We start from the raw sequence: 15,118 nt of genomic DNA, 5'->3' as shown, positions 1-15,118 counted from the left end.
TATATAAAGTAACTCTACAGGAACTTGCACAAAGTGGCCTAAATCAATCTTTAAATGTTCTGAATTTATACTTCTTTTTTTCTCGGAAAGACATGTTTGAGATTAACATTGTTTCTATATCAATAGAAAACATGATCATATTACCTTTGTCTTTCAGAGGTACCCAACCCATAACCTGTATGGCATGAGTGAGAATACACAGTCAGAGAAGTATAATGGGTGTGTCTGAATTAGTACCTTACTCCCTATACAGTAAATAGTGAATAGGGTGCCACTTGGGATGTAGCCCTGGTCTCCATAGCATAGACCTCAGAGGGAGGCCAAGAGCTTAATTTTATCTGGCTGCTTAATTTGAGTCTGATGAGCTAAAAACTAACTAAAATAAATGAGGCAAGCATTCTTACCAGGCCCATCCTCCATGTAGTAAAACTGCAGCTGTAGCTTTTTACATTTTATTATCTTCTGCCAGGACATTGTGTGTGTGTGTGTGTGTGTGTGTGTGTGTGTGTGTGTGTGTGTGTGTGTGTGTGTGTGTGTGTGTGTGTGTGTGTGTGTGTGTGTGTGTGTGTGTGTGTGTGTGTGTGTGTGTGTGTGTGTAGCTGATCCCGCTGGGAACACACTGGTTGAATAAAAAAATTCTGTGAACTTTCAATTAAATTCCGTTGAACCAATTTGGAATAGATGTTGAATTGATGTCTGTGCCCAGTCTGATTCCTGTCAGAAGAGCAAATTGGACAGGAACAGCATGACCTCAGTCAGAGCAGACTCACTCCTCTCCTCCAGTTAGTTCAAAGTGCTAAGAGTGTCTCACAATTTAACTGCTGTGGTGTCTGCAGTGTCTCAGAGTTCATACAGCTGCAGGGCCTTGCAGAGGTGCCACATACACACACACTCATGCACACACACCCACACACACTCATGCACACACACCCACACACACACACACACACACACACACACACACACACACACACACACACACACACACACACACACACACACACACACACACACACACACACACACACACACACACACACACACACAATGTCTCTGCTTCACTAATGGTGGTGTCAGTTAGGCACATATAAAGACAAAAGTAAGACATTCATTGGGAGCGTTTCCCCACGGGAAACTGACATGTCAGAAAAGTGTGCCAAAAGTGTGCCATTTTACCATAAAATTCAAGTTAAATTATGGAGTCAAATGTCTCTTTAAAGGTCAGATTTGGGCACATTAGGATCACAGAATACCTATTTAAGTACTTAATGTTCAATCCACCTCAGTAGAGTATCACGTTTCCCTATGCCAGTCCATCCATTGAAGTCGTTACCATATCCCACTCTAAGAATATGTCTCCCCTTTGTCATGTCAAACCATTGGAGTTGTCATAATGCTGCATCACATGCACATGATCTTAGGGGCATTGGCAAACACAATGTAAGTCATTTAATTTATGCACCCCTAATTGCACCGAATACACCTCTTTATCCTACAGCAATTGTAAACAGTAATCATGAGCCTACACTGTTAGCACTGAGGCGGTGTAGGATGACCACTTTATGCAGCTCACCCTGCACTATCAGCTCCAATGTAAATAACATGAGTAAGTCTACCTCTGATAAGCTTCCCAGTAAAGCATTAAAAACAATCAAGCAACCCAGAAAAGTGCTAAAAATAGCCCATATTAACATTTGTAGCCTAAGAAACAAGATCCATGAAGTTAATAACTTGCTTGTAACAGATGACATTCCTATTCTGACTATCTCTGAAACTCACTTTGATAATACCTTTGATACAGTGGTAGCAATACATGGTTATAACATCTACAGAAAAGACAGAAATGCCAACGGAGGGGGTGTTGCGGTCTATATTCAGAACCACATTCCTGTAAAGCGTAGAGATGATCTAATGTTAAATACTGTTGAAGTAATATGGCTACAGCTTCATCTGCCTCAGCTAAAGCCCATTCTTGTGGGAAGCTGCTATAGACCACCAAGTATGGTCAGTTTCTGGACAATATGTGTGAAATGCTTGATCAGGTATGTGATATCAAGAGAGAAGTATATTTCCTGGGTGAGTTAAATATTGACTGGCTATCATCAAGCTGCCCACTCAAGAAAAAATGTCAAACTGTAACCAGTGCCTGCAACCTGGATCAGGTTGTCAGTCAACCTACCAGGGTAGTTACAAACATCACAGGGATTAAATCATCAACATGTATTGATCACATCTTTACTAATGCTGCAGATATTTGCTTTAAACCAGTATCCAAATTCATAGGATGTAGTGATCACAATATAATAGCCATATCTAGGAAAACTAAAGTTCAGAAGACTGGGCCTAATATAGTGTATAAGAGGTCATACAAGAAGTTTTGTAATGATTCATATGTTGACGATGTAAAGAATATTTGCTGGTCTGTGGTGTGTAATGAGGAGCAATCAGACACTGCAGTTAACACATTTATGAAACGACTTATTCCAGTTACTAATAAGCACGCACCCATTAAGAAAATGACTGTAAAAACTGTTAAATCCCCTTTGATTGATGAGGAATTAAAAAATTGTATGGTTGAGAGGGATGAGGCAAAAGGTATGGCAATTAAGTCTGGTAGCCCAACTGATTGGCAAACGTACTGCAAATTAAGAAATCATGTGACGAAACTAAATAAAAAGAAAAATAAACTACACTATGAAACAAATAAATTATATATAGAAGATAGTAAAAAGCTTTGGGGCACCTTAAATGAAATTTTGGGGGGAAAAAACAACTCGGCTTCTTCATTCATTGAATCAGATGGCTCATTTATCACAAAGCCCACTGATATTGCAAACTACTTTAATGACTTTTTTATTGACAAGATAAGCAAACTTATGGATGACATGCCAGCAACAAACGCCGCCACTACACCAACAAGTATATCGGACCAAATTATGAAAGATAAGAATTGTACTTTTGAATAAAGTAAAGTCAGTGTGGAAGAGTTAACAATAATTTTTTAATCTATCAACAATGACAAGCCACCGGGGTCTGACAATCTGGATGGAAAATTACTGAGGATAATAGCAGACGATATTGCCTCATCTTCAATTTAAGGCTACTGGGGAGAGTGTGCCCTTAGGCCTGGAGAGAAGCTAAAGTCATTGTTCTACCCAAGAATAGTAAAGCCGCCTTTGCTGGCTCAAATAGCCAACCAATCACCCTGTTACCAACCCTTAGTAAACTTCTGGAAAAAATGGTGTTTGACCAGATACAATGCTATTTCACAATAAACAAATTGACAACAGAATTTCAGCACACTTATAGGTAAGGGAACACCACCCTGAAATGGACAAAAATGAATGGGATCTTATTGGTTCCGTACGAAACATATGCACGATACCTCTCAATTGGATGTCGTTTCATTCAAAACTGATTGCAAAAATCCAATAGATGGCGAGGGCGCTCCACCGTACATTTTTTATTGCAAATGTAACACAAGTCAAGACCCAAGAGTAAAATTTTGAAAATGTGTATAAAAAAGAAAAACTTATCACCCCCTTAAAACTTCTTATGGCTGCAGGGGCAGTATTGAGTAGCTTGGATGAAAGGTGCACAGAGGTGCCCAAAGTAAACGGCCTGCTCCTCAGTCCCAGTTACTAATATATGCATATTATTATTAGTATTGGATAGAAAACACTCTGAAGTTTCTAAAACTCTTTGAATTATGTCTGTGAGTATAACATAACTCATATGGCAGGCAAAAACCTGAGAAGTTCCACTTCCTGTTTGGATTTTTTTCTGGGGGTGCAAGATTTTTAACCAAGCTCTCTTTGAAATTACAGCGAGATATTGATGAGTTTTCACTTCCTACGGCTTCCACTAGATGTCAACAGTCAATAGAGCTTTGTCTGATGACTCTAATGTTCAGGGGGGCCGAAGGAGACAGGAATTAGTCACCACTGCCACGAGGTGATCATCCATTGAAGAGGCGCGTTCACGTGAGAGGGAGCTCCGTTCCATCGGTCAACTGAAGTCAATGTAATTCTCCGGTTGGAACGTTATTCTAGATGTATGTTAAAAACATTTAAGTCATTTAGCAGACGCTCTTATCCAGAGCGACTTACAAATTGGAAAGTTCATACATATTCATCCTGGTCCCCCCGTGGGAATTGAACCCTGGTCCCCCCGTGGTAATTGAACCCATAACCCTGGCGTTACAAGCGCCATGCTCTACCAACTGAGCCACACGGGACCAAAAACCTCTACTTCATCACCATCCCTGATCCTGGAGCATCCTCATCAGTAAAAAGCTGACTAGCATAGCCTAGCATAGCGCCACAAGTAAATACTAGCATATAAATATCATGAAATCACAAGTACAATACAGCAAATAAAAGATACACATCTTGTGAATCCAGCCATCATTTCCGATTTTTAAAATGTTTTACAACGAAAACACTATGTATTTCTATTAGCTAACCACAATAGCAAAAGACTCAACCGCATATTTTCACAATTTTTTTACCGCATAGGTAGCTATCACAAAACCGACCAAATAGAGATATAATTAGTCACTAACCAAGAAACAACTTGATCAGATGACAGTCTTATAACATGTTACACAATACATTTATGTTTTGTTCGAAAATGTGCATATAAATCATAGTTTTACATTGCAGCTACAATCACAAATAGCACCGAAGCAGCAAGAATAATTACAGAGAGCAACGTGAAATACCTAAATACTCATCATGAAACATTTATGAAAAATACATGGTGTACAGAAAATGAAAGATAAACATCTTGTGAATCCAGCCAATATTTCAGATTTTTGAAGTGTTTTACAGCGAAAACACAATATAGCATTATATTAGCTTACCACAATAGCCAAACACACAACCGCATTTATTCACCGCATAGATAGCATTCGCAAAAAACAGCAAAAGATATAAAATTAATCACTAACCTTGACCAACTTCATCAGATGACAGTCTTATAACATCATGTTACACAATGCACTTATGTTTTGTTCGAAAATGTGCATATTTTGAGCTGCAAACCGTGGTTATACGTTGTGAATATGTAGCATCGATTCACAAAATTATCCGGAGATATTTTGGACAGTCACCTAATCTGACCAAAGAACTCATCATAAACTTTACAAAAAAATACATGTTGGACAGCAAATGAAAGACACACTAGTTCTTAATGCAATCGCCGTGTTAGATTTTTAAAAATAACTTTACCATAACAAACAGCTTACATTATAGCGAGACAGCGCCTGCAAAAAGGAAGGAAAATAGGACTAAACATTTTCCACAGAAATACGAAATAACATCATACATGGTTCTCACTTGTGTTGAGCTTCCATCAGAATCTTGTACAAGGAGTCCTTTGTCCAGAATAAATCGTTGTTTGGTTTTAGAATGCCATCTTCTCCTGTCGAATTAGCAACCTTAGCTAGCCAAGTAGCGCGAAGATGTCCATCTTCACCTAACGCAGAGAACGGAAAACTCCAAAACTCCCGATAAACGTTGAATAATCTGATAAAACTATATTGAAAAAACTTACTTTACGATGATATTATCACATGTATCAAATAAAATCAAAGCCGGAGATATTAGCCGTCTATACCGAACGCTTTTCAGAAGCCAATGCTGCGCCTTCGAAGACAATGAAATTGTGGTCACGTCATTCCAAGAGCTCTTGTTCGACCTCAGATCAAGCAAGACACCCCATTCCACCTCCCACTGCCTGTTGACAGCTAGTGGAAGGCGTATGAAGTGCATGTATATCCATAGATTTCAAGCAATTGAATAGGAAGGCCCTGAAACAGAGCCTCGATTTCAGATTTTTCACTTCCTGTCAGGAAGTTTGCTGCATAATGAGTTCTGTTTTACTCACAGATATAATTCAAACGGTTTTAGAAACTTGAGAGGGTTTTCTATCCAATAGTAATAATAATATGCATATTGTACTATCTAGAATAGAGTACGAGGCAGTTTAATTTGGGCACGATTTTTTACAAAATGAAAACAGCGCCCCCATATTGACAAGAAGTTAACAACATTCTAAAGATTGATTCAGTACATCGTTTGACATGTTTCTACTAACTGTAACGGAACTTTTGGACATTTCGTCACGTTATAGTGGACGCGCTTTGTGACTTTGGTTAGCGCGTTTGGTAAACAATTCCAAAGTAGCTAATTGGACATAAATAACGGACATTATCGAACAAATCAAGCATTTATTGTGGACATGGGATTCCTAGGACTGCATTCTGATGAAATTCATCAAAGGTAAGGAAACATTTATCATGTATTTTCTGGTTTCTGTTGACTCCAAAATGGCGGCTAATTTTATTATATTTCTGAGCGCCGTCTCAGATTATTGCATGGGTTGCTTTTTCCGTAAAGTTTTTTTAAAATCTGACACAGCGGTTGCATTAAGGAGAGGTATATCTATAATTCCATGTACACTGCTCAAAAAAATAAAGTGAACAATTAAAAAACACAATGTAACTCCAAGTCAATCACACTTCTGTGAAATCAAACTGTCCACTTAGGAAGCAACACTGATTGACAATAAATGTAACATGCTGTTGTGCAAATGGAATAGACAAAAGGTGGAAATTATAGGCAATTAGCAAGACACCCCCCAAAACAGGAGTGATTCTGCAGGTGGTGACTACAGACCACTTCTCAGTTCCTATGCTTCCTGGCTGATGTTTTGGTCACTTTTGAATGCTGGCGGTGCTCTCACTCTAGTGGTAGCATGAGACGGAGTCTACAACCCACACAAGTGGCTCAGGTAGTGCAGTTCATCCAGGATGGCACATCAATGCAAACTGTGGCAAAAAGGTTTGCTGTGTCTGTCAGCGTAGTGTCCAGAGCATGCAGGCGCTACCAGGAGACAGGCCAGTACATCAGGAGACGTGGAGGAGGCCGTAGGAGGGCAACAACCCAGCAGCAGGACCGCTACCTCCGACTTTGTGCAAGGAGGTGCACTGCCAGCGCCCTGCAAAATGACCTCCAGCAGGCCACAAATGTGCATCACGCTGCACCTTGGTCCGCTCCTTTCAACAGTCGTGACACCACCACTGCTGGTACCCTAGTTTTTAGAAAGGTGTAATTGTGTTAATTGTTTTATGTAACTCCTCCCTCCATTTGTATGCAAAGCTAATGCTAACTGGTTAATTTATGGAAACTGAAATGTCTATGTTCTTCTATTAATTCCCAGACTAATAGAACCTGTGTAGCTTATGGTATAGATGACAAAACTCTCAATGGCGCCGGAGGAGATGGCTGCTACGGTCTCCTAACAAATTATGCAATTGTGTGGGTTTTTTCGCGGTATTTGTAACTTACTTTCTAGATAATGTTTCTGCCATCGTCTCTTAGGACCAAAAAGAGCTTCTAGAAATCAGGACAGCAATTACTCACCTCGTACTGGAAGAAGATTATTTCTTTAACGAGTCGGACGCGAAGGATTTACTTCAGACACCCGACAGTACACTCATCCCCATCATTTGCAGGAGAAAGACACGGAGATATCGGGGACGTAGGTCGGGGTGCCTTGTAAGGTTCCGACTGCGAGTGGGTAATCTGCTTTTACCATCAGTCCTATTCGCCAACGTACAATCATTGGATAACAAAATAGACGAGCTACGATCACGTATATCCTACCAACGGGACATTAAAAACTGTAATATCTGAACAACGACATGAATAAAATTCAGCTGGCGGGTTATACCCTGCATCGGCAAGATGGAACAGCCGCCTCCGATAAGATAAGGGGTGGCAGTGTAACGGCTGTCTATCTCTTCCTCCTCATCTGACGAGGAGAGGCGAGAAGGATCAGGGGACCAATTCGCAGAGTGGTAAGTTTCCATGTTTTAATATATTTGGCTAAAGGGGATGTAAACTTGCGACTTGAACTGTATATGTACAAATTACCTCGACTAACCTGTACCCCCACACATTGACTCGGTACCAGTATCCCCTGTATATAGCCTCGTTATATACAGCCTCCTGATTGGCACAGAGGTCCCCTCACCCTCTGCTGCTGCTACTCTCTGTTTATTATCTATGCAGAGTCACTTTAACTCTACCTACATGTACATTTTACCTCAATTACCTCGACTAACCTGTGTCCCCACACATTGACTCTATACTGGGACGACCTGTATATAGCCTCACTACTGATATTTTACTGCTGCTCTTTAATTAGTTGTTATTACTTACAAGGGCTTGTAAGTAAGCATTTCACTGTAAGGTATTTGTATCGTTGTATTTGATGATATTCAGAGCTCCCTATGCTCTTGGTCTAAACCTAGGGTGGTCTAGTAGGATCTATGGTACTGAACTCTCGGCCAGGGTGTGACAACAACATGACATGGCAATATGCGACGAAGCCGTGTAAGAGTATAGGTTTAGTGATGATGTGTTTGAAGTGAGACGTCTCAAGCACAACGACTGACGTGCTAGAAAGATCTGTTTTCACTGTTAAGTATTTTTTTTCATAGGCTTGTATGAAATGCTTATAATTTAACTTTGTTCATGTTTTTCTGTGTATGTTTTGACACGTCACTTCTCTGTATTTTTATTCCATTTTAACATTCTCTCAAAAGTTGAGCTCAAACTATTTTATTGTATATTTTTGGAGTGGGATTATTTTTATTTTTTTCTAATAATCAGCTCACCTTGCGGAAATTAACCATTTAAGCATCGTCAATCATGAAACTGATCTGGGATCAGTTCTGACTTGATGATAAGCGATCAATCTGTTTACGCCTCCCTCAGCTCTTTCATGACATCACAGTCAGAGGTAAAGACTGTGTCAAGTAACACTGGGTCAATAAAGCTCACTTCAAATCATTAGCTATCAATGGGCCACCTAAGTCAACCTCTGATGGAATCTGGAGACAATCAGAACAATGACTGAAAACACTTCCAGTCAGTCAAAGCACAGTCATAAAATAATCTAGCGGCTACACTGTATTTTGCCCTTCCTTGTTTCTATGGCAACCACAATATGAGTTTGTTGAGCACCGTGTCAAACCATCAATACTTTTTCATCTGTGTTCTACTCACATCCATGCGTCACGACAGGTGTAAGCCCACTCTTTAGTTTTCATTTCGTGTTCTATTCTCATCAATCAACGTATCATTTTGAACGCTATCCAGTGGTATAAACGTTGCTGCCTTTAGGTTTCGTCAACATGGCAACAGTGGTACCCATACAGTAGGCCGACATACAGTATAACCAGGTCACACCCCTACACACTCTTTACATTCAATGTACATCTTTCAATGCATGTTATAGACTCTCATGGGCAGACTCTAGTGTGTTTGTGGGAAGTGCACTTGGTTTGTCTCCTATGATGGATTTATCTGTCACTGTGACCATGTTCACCAAAACAGTTTCCTGTCATCATTTCCAAGCATAGATCTGATTCGCCTTCAGGAAATCATGTTTGAAAACTAAGCTTTTGGCTGACGGTGCATTGAATCACTCCATCATTATGTTGTGTTAAGGCCTGATGTGTGTGTGTGTGTGAGAATGTGTGCGTCACCCATATCCGAGTTAGCTCAGAGGACGAACTCAAAGGACTTAGAGCTGAACTGAACAGTGAAGTCACCCTCACAGCAACATCACAGCAACCCCAAAGCATTGCTGCTAACTCACTGCCAGCCTCACGTTTCCATGGCTTGGCAGTGAAACAGTCATCAAAAACAGGAAAAATGCAACTCCCTCTTGGAAACCAGTCCCCTATGAGAATCTCCCCTCCTCTCGAAACACAGTAATCCAACCTACACCCCTGGGACACAAGGGAAACATTACTATCCCATCCCATTGCTCAGCAGAGAGAGATGAGTGGTTTGGGTGTGATTGGCAACACAACGGATTGGAAGTTAACTGTTGTGCAGCGCTAAACATTTGGAATCAGTAATATCTGACTTTGTGTTCAGAACCTGACAGCTACTATCTGGAATAGTGCTCCACTGACGGACCAGAATGCATCACTCTGAGGAGAAAAGATTAGATAAACTGTTAAGACATTGGGAGATATTTTTATTACAGTTTAATTAATTCTGACAGGCTCAAAACGTACGATTTATAACTCTCATTGATAATATAGACCAAACAGAACAGGAGTTTTCTTCTTTCTGATGCATTCAACAATATATTCATAATTGCTTATTCATGGGAGAAGATTACTACACATTATCCAGCACAAGATGCTGTGCATCAGAGCATCTGGGCTGATGAAAGAATGAAAGGAGAGGAGACACCCAGACATATTTCTCAGCTAAAACAGTAGCAAGGCACCATTAGTGACATCTGTTGTGATCTATGGACCTCTGCTAAGTGCAGCGCTTCAGCGTGAAGATATGACACATGGGTTGGGAAGCTGACAGCCCCTGAAGCACATTGGTCTGGAAGTGTCTGTGATGGACACTCACTCACTCAATCGTAACTGAGTAACTAAACCATAACCCTCAATACTGTACAAATCAGTGGCTTACTCGTTGAAGTTTCTCTCACTAGACATAGCACTATAATCAGGCCGCAAGGCTGTAAAAAGATTGGACATGGACGTGTTGAGACTTGAACTATGCTGACATGCCAGTGAACAATCACAACCAGGAAACTGACTGAATTTGTACACACACACACTCGCACAAACGCACACACACATACAAACACACAAACACAACACAGTGAAGGATACCTGAACATGTGGTTAACAAGATGAGCATGCAGCGAAAAACCAACCAATCATCAAAGGGAGTGTGTTTGTTTTTTAACTTAGAAAAGGAAACGTATACTTGTTTTCCAAGAATATGCCAATATTTCACAGAATGCCTTATTTAAGGGCAATAGGAACATCAGTGCATGGCGAGTTTGGAGGTCCAGCAGGGAAACAACTAGGAATGTCTTCATAGTTTCCGACGATATGGAAACATTTGACATTTCCTTTGAGTCAATATGATGGCAAAGAATATGATCCTTAAAAATAATATGAACAACAATGATACATATTTTCCCGTTACTGGTCCTCGGTGGAGCCTATTTTAGATGTAACATCTCTCTGGAAATCCCCTCAGAATCAGACTATTTCCACAAAGCCCCCAGAGGTCTCTTTTCCCACGAAGAATCCCTTTTGAATCGCGTCCATTCAATAAACAAAGGGATCACATCCATTGCAAGTGTCGACTGTTTGAGGTTTACTCACTAAACAACATGTCCTGATGCTTCATTTCATGTGTGAAGAACAACCAATAAGTTATAGATCAACGGCTATTTAAGATATGGGAAAGTTATTTAGAGGCAAATGAGAGCAGAGGAAAATCCCGAGATGAGTGAAGACTAGCAACAGCAACCTAAACAGTTACCGTCACTAGGAGAATACAGTATTAAGTCAGTATTAAGACGCCATCTCACTTTAAAACTGAGGCATTCATCTTAAAGGGGAATTTCACAGTTGTTCAACTTCATATTAGTCATCTCCAGCACTACCTCAACATCAACGCATGTGAAACTGGTTAGTTCCTATGTTTTGTAAGGTAAACATGGCAAATGTTTCTGATGACATCGTCTTGTGTGCATCATGTCATTTTAATCATATTATGAGTAAGCATTTCCCTTTAAATGAGGAACAAGGTTTATTTTGATCACATACAAAAAAATGACTGTTACCTTATTTGTTACAGTTGGCTAAGAAGGGTACTTCGCTAGTTGGCTGAGGAACTTGAATGCAGATTGTGGCGAAAGGAGAGGTTTTGTCACTTACAGTGCTCTTATGGGTGAACTATGTTCTCATTAAAATACCAAGGAATGTTTAAAGCTGATAAATTACACCAATTAAAGAGGTTGGTTCAAAATGTATCTGACTGGACACAGTAGCCCCCCCCCCCCCCCCCCCCCCGCCGACCCAACCTTTGAACAATGATTTATATATACACTAGATGTTGATAAAACATAGAATTGTGCCTTTATTACAATAGCCCAGAGAAATGTATTGAATAGCACATTCATAAATGGCAAAAACAGACAGACAAAAAATAAATCATAAAGAAATAAGGTAAGAAAGGGAGACCATTGTGTTTGTGAGAGTCTCCCCTTTCCATAGAGTGGTCATAATAGTTTGTAGGTCAAACCATTCTGACGTTACAGATGTAATCATGAGAAGAACGATTTAAGGGATGTCTCATGGTCTGACAAACACCGCTCTAGCTCTGCCACCTTTCACCACAGATGCGGAAGCGCGACATCGGTGGATGTGGTATATTGAGACGCATGCAAAACCAGATATCTCTAGCTTAAACTGACGAATTGTCATGGGGATTTTTTTTATTATGTACCTTAGATTGACTCACTGGTTCGTCAACTGACTTTTAAAAAAGTAGATGCATATTTATAAGATATTACATGAACTAAACATGAAAATAAAAAATAAATAAAAACATTTCCCTTAAAGTATATATTTTTTTGAATACTAATGTTTCTGTCCTAACAACAACAAAACATACGTAAATACATGTAATTTTGTCCTTGAAACATTTAATTGTAATACTATGGAATTCCATTAATTCCTATGGAGGACTGCTTCTTCTGGGGAGTATTATTATGGCCGACAAGGCTACAGTCCGATTTTGTAGCTGTACAAGAAGCTCTTACTGATTTAAAACTTGTGCTTAGTACGGGCAAAACTAAATACAGGCTGTTTTCAATTGCTCGTAAGATTTTCTCAGGATTACATCTCCACTCATCGGATGGTTCTATAATCGAACAAGTCCTGCCTACAAATACCTTGGTATTTCGATTGACAACGATTTAACGTTTAAGAAGCTAATATTTAAAGTGGGCTTTTTTTAATAGAAAAAGATCTTGCCTCTCTCTAGTCAGCAGAGAACAGACTGTGCAGTCAACCTTTCAACCTGTTCTTGATTATGGTGATACTATTTATCAAGTATGCATCTGCCACTGGATACTGTTTATCATAGCTCCCATCGTTTTATCACAGGAGACAGTTTTACCTCTTTAAAGTAAGGTAGATCACCTCATTATACTTTTTATGCTTACGAAGCCCTGCGCCATATGCTTCCAACTTAACCTAACATCACAGTTAAGATTTCTTATTACAAGTTATCAAACCCCTTCACATGGTTGGTTAACTTTGGAGACTCCTTTGGTGTCTATAGAGTTAGGTAAATCCGCCTTTAATTTCCTTGCACCCTATGTTTGGAATATTCTCCAAAAGACGTTTCAGTTGGATGCCTTGAAGTCCATAGGGCAATTCAGACAGCCGACAGATTTTTATAATGAAGAATTTGTTTGCTTTAATTGACTGTGTTTTGCATTTTACTGTGTATTTAATCTGTATATTGTCTATATACTTGCCTGTTGTATGTGATTGTTTTGTATTGTGCAGGAATCATTTGTAAAAGAGACTTTAGTCTGAAAATTATTTCCTTGTTGAACAGTTGATACAGTACAGGTCAAAGGTTTGAACACACCTACTCATTCCAGGGTTTTTCTTTATTTTTACTCTTTTCTACATTCTAGAATAATAGTGAAGAAATTAAAACTATGAAATAACACATATGGAATCATGTAGTAAGCAAAAAAGTGTTCAACAATTCAAATTATATTTTATATTTGAGATTCTTCAAAGTAGCCACCCTTTGCCATGGTGACAGCTTTGCACACTCCTGGCATTCTCTCAACCAGCTTCATCTGGAACAGTCTTGAAGGAGTTCCCACATATGCTGAGCACTTGTTGGCTGCTTTTACTTCACTCTGCAGTCCAACTCATCCCAAACCATCTCAATTGGATTGAGGTCAGATGATCTGATGCAGCACTCCATCACTCTCTTTCTTCCTTCATCAAATAGTCCTTACACAGCCTGGAGGTTTCTTGGATCAAAGTCCTTTTGAAAAACAAATTGACCTACTCTGCCTCTCACACAGAGTAGGTCAAATGAAAAGGGAGGGCATGTAAGAAAGAGCGGGAGAAAAGACAAAGGACTTCACTATCGTACACACAGCTGATAACTATGTTCATGGACATGTTAATATTTTGCACATGAACAGCCGCTCATTCGAAAATAAGAGCAATTTACATATTTACGATCATATGCCTTTCTTGTCTCTCTGTTGAAATCGTCGGTCTGTCTGCTGGAGAGCCAGTCGACAGAAAGTCTGGTTGTGTTCCCCAGAATGCACAATATGTTTCGTGGTTGTAGCTTGTCCTCTGTTATAATGAATGCGTCAGGCGTACCAATGGTCATTTGAAAGGAAAATTATCTCCTCTCCTCTTCAGTCGAGTTTCCTGGACTATTTTACATATACAGCTGCAGACTGTAAATGTGGAGTCTTTAGTTTTGTAGATTTCTTAATCAGTCGTGATCTGTGGATTGCGTCCTCAAGTCCTCTGGTCTGCATTTAAATTGCCAACCATTTCAACATGTAGCTGCAGCTCTATAGAGTAGTAGCAATTTCAGCATTGGGACTCCTGTCCCTGCATTTTCTTGACTAAATGTACATTTTGTCAAGAGTGCTATTTAAGCACTCGGGGAAAAAGGGTCGTTCCCTCCTTTTGTCGTAATGTCTGTGCTCACGTGGGCATGGCCACTGATTTGGTTAAGATTTCATATGAAAAACAATTCTCTCATTTAGAAGGCTAACATCACAATACACCGCCCCCCGGAAGGCTTCTGACAGATGCAAACCACCACAAGAATGGCCAGGGGATGTCCTGGTTGGTGATCGCTGTTGCGGTCCCCCTTTGGTGGTTTACCCTAGTAGGCCTTCTGCCAACGGAGCAGTCCTCCACCAGGATGGGCAGCGGATGTCCGGATTGGGATCGCCGTTACGGACACGTCGTCTGGTCGTCCAGGCTGGTGGATCTAAGCAGAAACGTAGGTACATGTTAACAATGCACACACGCTCACAAATACATAATTACATTTCTTCCCAAATGAGCGGCGTTGAGGCACTAAGTGATGGTTGTATGGGGAACTTGTTTATGGCCCTATCACTTCCTAAGTGACAAAGGAAATTAAACGAAAAGGAATAAAAGCATAAACAAAAGATATACAAAATATATTTATCACCCCTTAATCAT

The sequence above is a fragment of the Salvelinus fontinalis genome, chromosome 13, assembly GCF_029448725.1.
Source record: "Salvelinus fontinalis isolate EN_2023a chromosome 13, ASM2944872v1, whole genome shotgun sequence".
Classification (NCBI taxonomy): domain Eukaryota; kingdom Metazoa; phylum Chordata; class Actinopteri; order Salmoniformes; family Salmonidae; genus Salvelinus; species Salvelinus fontinalis.
This window is presented reverse-complemented; position numbering follows the sequence as displayed.